The 4,667-nt window shown below is 44.6% G+C and overlaps 1 long non-coding RNA gene across 4 annotated transcripts; it reads right to left on the reverse strand.

Moving 5' to 3' along the window:
• Positions 1 to 3,488: 3,488 nt before the first annotated feature.
• On the reverse strand, positions 3,489 to 4,240 carry LOC127920088 (uncharacterized). 4 transcript variants are annotated; one of them, XR_008105072.1, is made up of 4 exons: positions 4,051 to 4,240; positions 3,883 to 3,964; positions 3,720 to 3,842; positions 3,489 to 3,637 (listed from the first exon to the last, which is right to left on the reverse strand). It is a non-coding gene; the product is annotated as an uncharacterized LOC127920088 (long non-coding RNA). The 4 variants fall into 4 exon arrangements; XR_008105070.1 differs by having other exon boundaries at positions 4,010 to 4,240; XR_008105071.1 differs by lacking the exon at positions 3,883 to 3,964 and having other exon boundaries at positions 4,010 to 4,240.
• Positions 4,241 to 4,667: the final 427 nt, after the last annotated feature.

Consider the following 4,667-nt stretch of genomic DNA (forward strand, 5'->3'; position numbering starts at 1 on the left):
CTTCAACCCAGTGGGATAACCATCTGGTTAAAACGACTTCAACTCAGTGGGATAACCATCTGGGATAACCATCTGGTTAAAACGACTTCACCCCAGTGGGATAACCATCTGGGATAACCATCTGGTTAAAACTACTTCACCTCAGTGGGATAACCATCTGGTTAAAACGACTTCAACCCAGTGGGATAACCATCTGGTTAAAACGACTTCAACCCAATGGGATAACCATCTGGTTAAAACGACTTCACCTCAGTGGGATAACCATCTGGTTAAAACGACTTCAACCCAGTGGGATAACCATCTGGTTAAAACGACTTCACCTCAGTGGGATAACCATCTGGTTAAAACGACTTCAACCCAGTGGGATAACCATCTGGTTAAAACTACTTCACCCCAGTGGGATAACCATCTGGTTAAAACTACTTCACCCCAGTGGGATAACCATCTGGTTAAAACGACTTCAACCCAGTGGGATAACCATCTGGTTAAAACGACTTCACCTCAGTGGGATAACCATCTGGTTAAAACGACTTCAACCCAGTGGGATAACCATCTGGTTAAAACGACTTCACCTCAGTGGGATAACCATCTGGTTAAAACGACTTCAACCCAGTGGGATAACCATCTGGTTAAAACGACTTCACCTCAGTGATAACCATCTGGTTAAAACTACTTCAACTCAGTGGGATAACCATCTGGTTAAATGACTTCAGCCCAGTGGGATAACCATCTGGGATAACCATCTGGTTAAAACGACTTCACCTCAGTGATAACCATCTGGTTAAACGACTTCAACTCTCAGTGGGGATAAACCATCTGCTAAAATGACTTCACCTCAGTGGGATAACCATCTGGGAAAACCATCTGGGATAACCATCTGGTTAAAACTACTTCAACCTCAGTGGGATAACCATCTGGTTAAACGACTTCAACCCAGTGATAACCATCTGGTTAAAACGACTCAACTCAGTGGGATCTGGTTAAAATTTCCATCTGGGATAAATCTAGTTGACTTCAGCTCAGTGGGATAAACCATCTGGTTAAAACTACTTCAACTCAGTGGGATAACCATCTGTTAAAACGACTTCACCTCAGTGGGATAACCATCTAGTTAAAACTACTTCACCCCAGTGGGATAACCATCTGTTAAAACGACTTCACTCAGTGGATAAACCATCTGGTTAAAACGACTTCAACCCAGTGGGATAAACCATCTGGTTAAAACGACTTCAGCCCAGTGGGATAACCATCTGGTTAAAACTACTTCAACTCAGTGGGATAACCATCTGGTTAAAACGACTTCACCAGGGATAACCATCTGGGATAACCATCTGGTTAAAAACGACTTCAACTCAGCCCAGTGGATAAACTAATCTGGGATAACCATCTGTTAAAAAACCCAGTGGATAACCATCTGGTTAAAATGACTTCAGCCTCAGTGGGATAACCATCTGGGATAACCATCTGGTTAAAACTATTTCAGCCCTCAGTGGGATAACCATCTGGGATAACCATCTGGTTAAAACGACTTCAACCCAGTGGGATAACCATCTGGTTAAAACGACTTCAGCCCAGTGATAACCATCTGGGGATAACCATAACCATCTGGTTAAAACTACTTCACCTCAGTGGGTAACCATCTGGGATCAAAATAACCATCTGGTTAAACGACTTCAACCCAGTGGGATAACCATCTGGTTAAAACCACTTCATTTCAGTGGATAACCATCTGGTTAAAACGACTTCAACTCAGTGGGATAACCATCTGGTTAAAACGACTTCAACTCAGTGGGATAACCATCTGGTTAAAACGACTTCAACCCAGATAACCATCTGGATAACCATCTGGTTAAAACTACTTCAACCCAGTGATAACCATCTGGTTAAAACGACTTCAACCCAGTGGGGATGGGATAACCATCTGGGATAACCAAAAAACGACTTCAACTCAGTGGGATAACCATCTGGTTAAAACGACTTCAACTCAGTGATAACCATCTGAGATAACCATCTGGTTAAAAACGACTTCAGCCCAGTGGGATAACCATCTGGGATCTGGGATAACCATCTGGTTAAACGACTTCAACTCAGTGGGATAAACCATCTGGTTAAAACGACTTCAACCCAGTGATAACCATCTGGTTAATAACCATCTGGGATAACCATCTGGTTAAAACGACTTCACCTCAGTGGGATAACCATCTGGTTAAACGAGACTTCAACCCAGTGGGATAAACCATCTGGTTAAAACGACTTCAACCCAGTGGGATAACCATCTGGTTCAACTCAGTGGATAACCATCGAATAACCATCTGATAAATCTGTTAAAACGACTTCACCTCAGTGGGATAAATCCATCATCTGGTTAAACGACTTCAACCCAGTGATAAAACGACCATCTGGGATAACCATCTGGTTAAAACGACTTCACCTCAGTGGGATAACCATCTGGTTAAAAATGACTTCAACTCAGTGGGATAACCATCTGTTAAAACGAAACGTAACCATCTGGTTAAAACAACCCAGTGGGATAACCATCTAAACCATCTGGTTAAAACGACTCAACTCAGTGGGCCATCAGTCAACCCAGGGGATAACCATCTGGTTAAAACGACTTCAACTCAGTGGGATAACCCATCTGGTTAAAACGACTCAACCTCAGTGGGATAACCATCTGGTTAATAACCAATCAGTGGGATAACCATCTGGTTAAACGACCATCTGGGATAACCATCTGGTTAAAAACGACTTCACCTCAGTGGGATAACCATCTGGTTAAAACGACCATCATTGGGATATAACCATCTGGTTAAAACGACTTCAACTCAGTGGGATAACCATCTGGTTAAAACGACTTCAACCTCAGTGGGATAACCATCTGGTTAAAACGACTTCACCTCAGTGGGATAACCATCTGGTTAAAACTACTTCACCTCAGTGGGATAACCATCTGGTTAAAACGACTCACCTCAGTGGGATAACCATCTGGTTAAACGACTTCAACCCAGTGGGATAACCATCTGGTTAAAACGACTTCACCTCAGTGGATAACCATCTGGTTAAAACGACTTCAGCCTCAGTGGGATAACCATCTGGTTAAACGACTTCAACTCAGTGGGATAACCATCTGGTTAAAACGACTTCAACCCAGTGTGATAACCATCTGGTTAAAACGACTTCACCTCAGTGGGATAACCATCTTAGGATAATCCCCAGGTGACATGTTCCTTCTCTCTCACCTGTCCCTTGCAGAAGTTTCTGATCTCCCTCTCTGTTACAGTCCTGTCCCTCCTTCAGTCTGATACAGGCACACACCTGTTAACCTCTCATCTCTCACGCCAATCACCTGGGGAGAAAGAGAGGTGGACAGGACAGGGAGAGAATATAAACACCTGGGAGAAAGAAAGACAGGGAGAGAATATAATCACCTGGGGAGAAAAGAGGTGGACGGGACAGGGAGAGAATATAAACACCTGGGGAGAAAGAGAGGTGGACAGGGAGAGAATATAAACACCTGGGGAGAAAGAGAGGTTGACAGGGAGAGAATATAAACACCTGGGGAGAAAGAGAGGTGGACAGGGAGAGAATATAAACACCTGGGGAGAAAGAGAGGTTGACAGGGAGAGAATATAAACACCTGGGGGAGAAAGAGAGGTGGACAGGGAGAGAATATAAACACCTGGGGAGAAAGAGAGGTTGACAGGAGAGAATATAAACACCTGGGGAGAAAGAGAGGTGGACAGGGAGAGAATATAAACACCTGGGGAGAAAGAGAGGTTGACAGGGAGAGAATATAAACACCTGGGGAGAAAGAGAGGTGGACAGGGAGAGAATATAAACACCTGGGGAGAAAGAGAGGTTGACAGGAGAGAATATAAACACCTGGGGAGAAAGAGAGGTGGACAGGGAGAGAATATAAACACCTGGGGAGAAAGAGAGGTTGACAGGGAGAGAATATAAACACCTGGGGAGAAAGAGAGGTGGACATGACAGGAGAGAATATAAACACCTGGGGAGAAAGAGAGGTGGACAGGGAGAGAATATAAACACCTGGGGAGAAAGAGAGGTGGACAGGGAGAGAATATAATCACCTGGATACACTGGAATCAGAAAACTGACCCAACCATACCTACTGTTGACATTGTGTATGGACATCATATGGTGATATGAGTATTGAGAAATTAAGACAGGAAATGAAAGGTTCTGGTACTAACATTTCCTGGATAGATTTGTGTAACTTGGTTGTGTATGGTGCTACTGTGGTGCTGTTCTATTCTCTAATGCCCTAGTGGTGCCGAGTCCTGGGCCTCCTGTACGCTTGGGATGGGTGTGGTTCCTCACCCCGGGCCTCCCACGTTGGGATGGGTGTGGTTCTCACCCAAGCCTCCTGGGTACGCTTGGGATGGGTGTGGTTCTCACCTGGGCCTCCTGGGTACGTTGTTGGGATGGGTGTGAAGGAACTTCTCTATCTCAGCAGGGTAGATGTTCTCTCCCTCCACGCATGATCATGTCCTTTATACGTCCCACTATACGGCAGTACCCAAACCTGTCCAGACTGGCTATGTCACTGTGGAGACATTAAACAGTTGATGCTGGCGCTCACTTTTCATCTGTTGCTGTCTGGGTCTCTGTTTGTTTCTCTGTGTGTCTTTATCTCTCTCTCCCTA

This window comes from Oncorhynchus keta, unplaced genomic scaffold (genome assembly GCF_023373465.1).
Source record: "Oncorhynchus keta strain PuntledgeMale-10-30-2019 unplaced genomic scaffold, Oket_V2 Un_contig_18304_pilon_pilon, whole genome shotgun sequence".
In the NCBI taxonomy this organism is placed as follows: domain Eukaryota; kingdom Metazoa; phylum Chordata; class Actinopteri; order Salmoniformes; family Salmonidae; genus Oncorhynchus; species Oncorhynchus keta.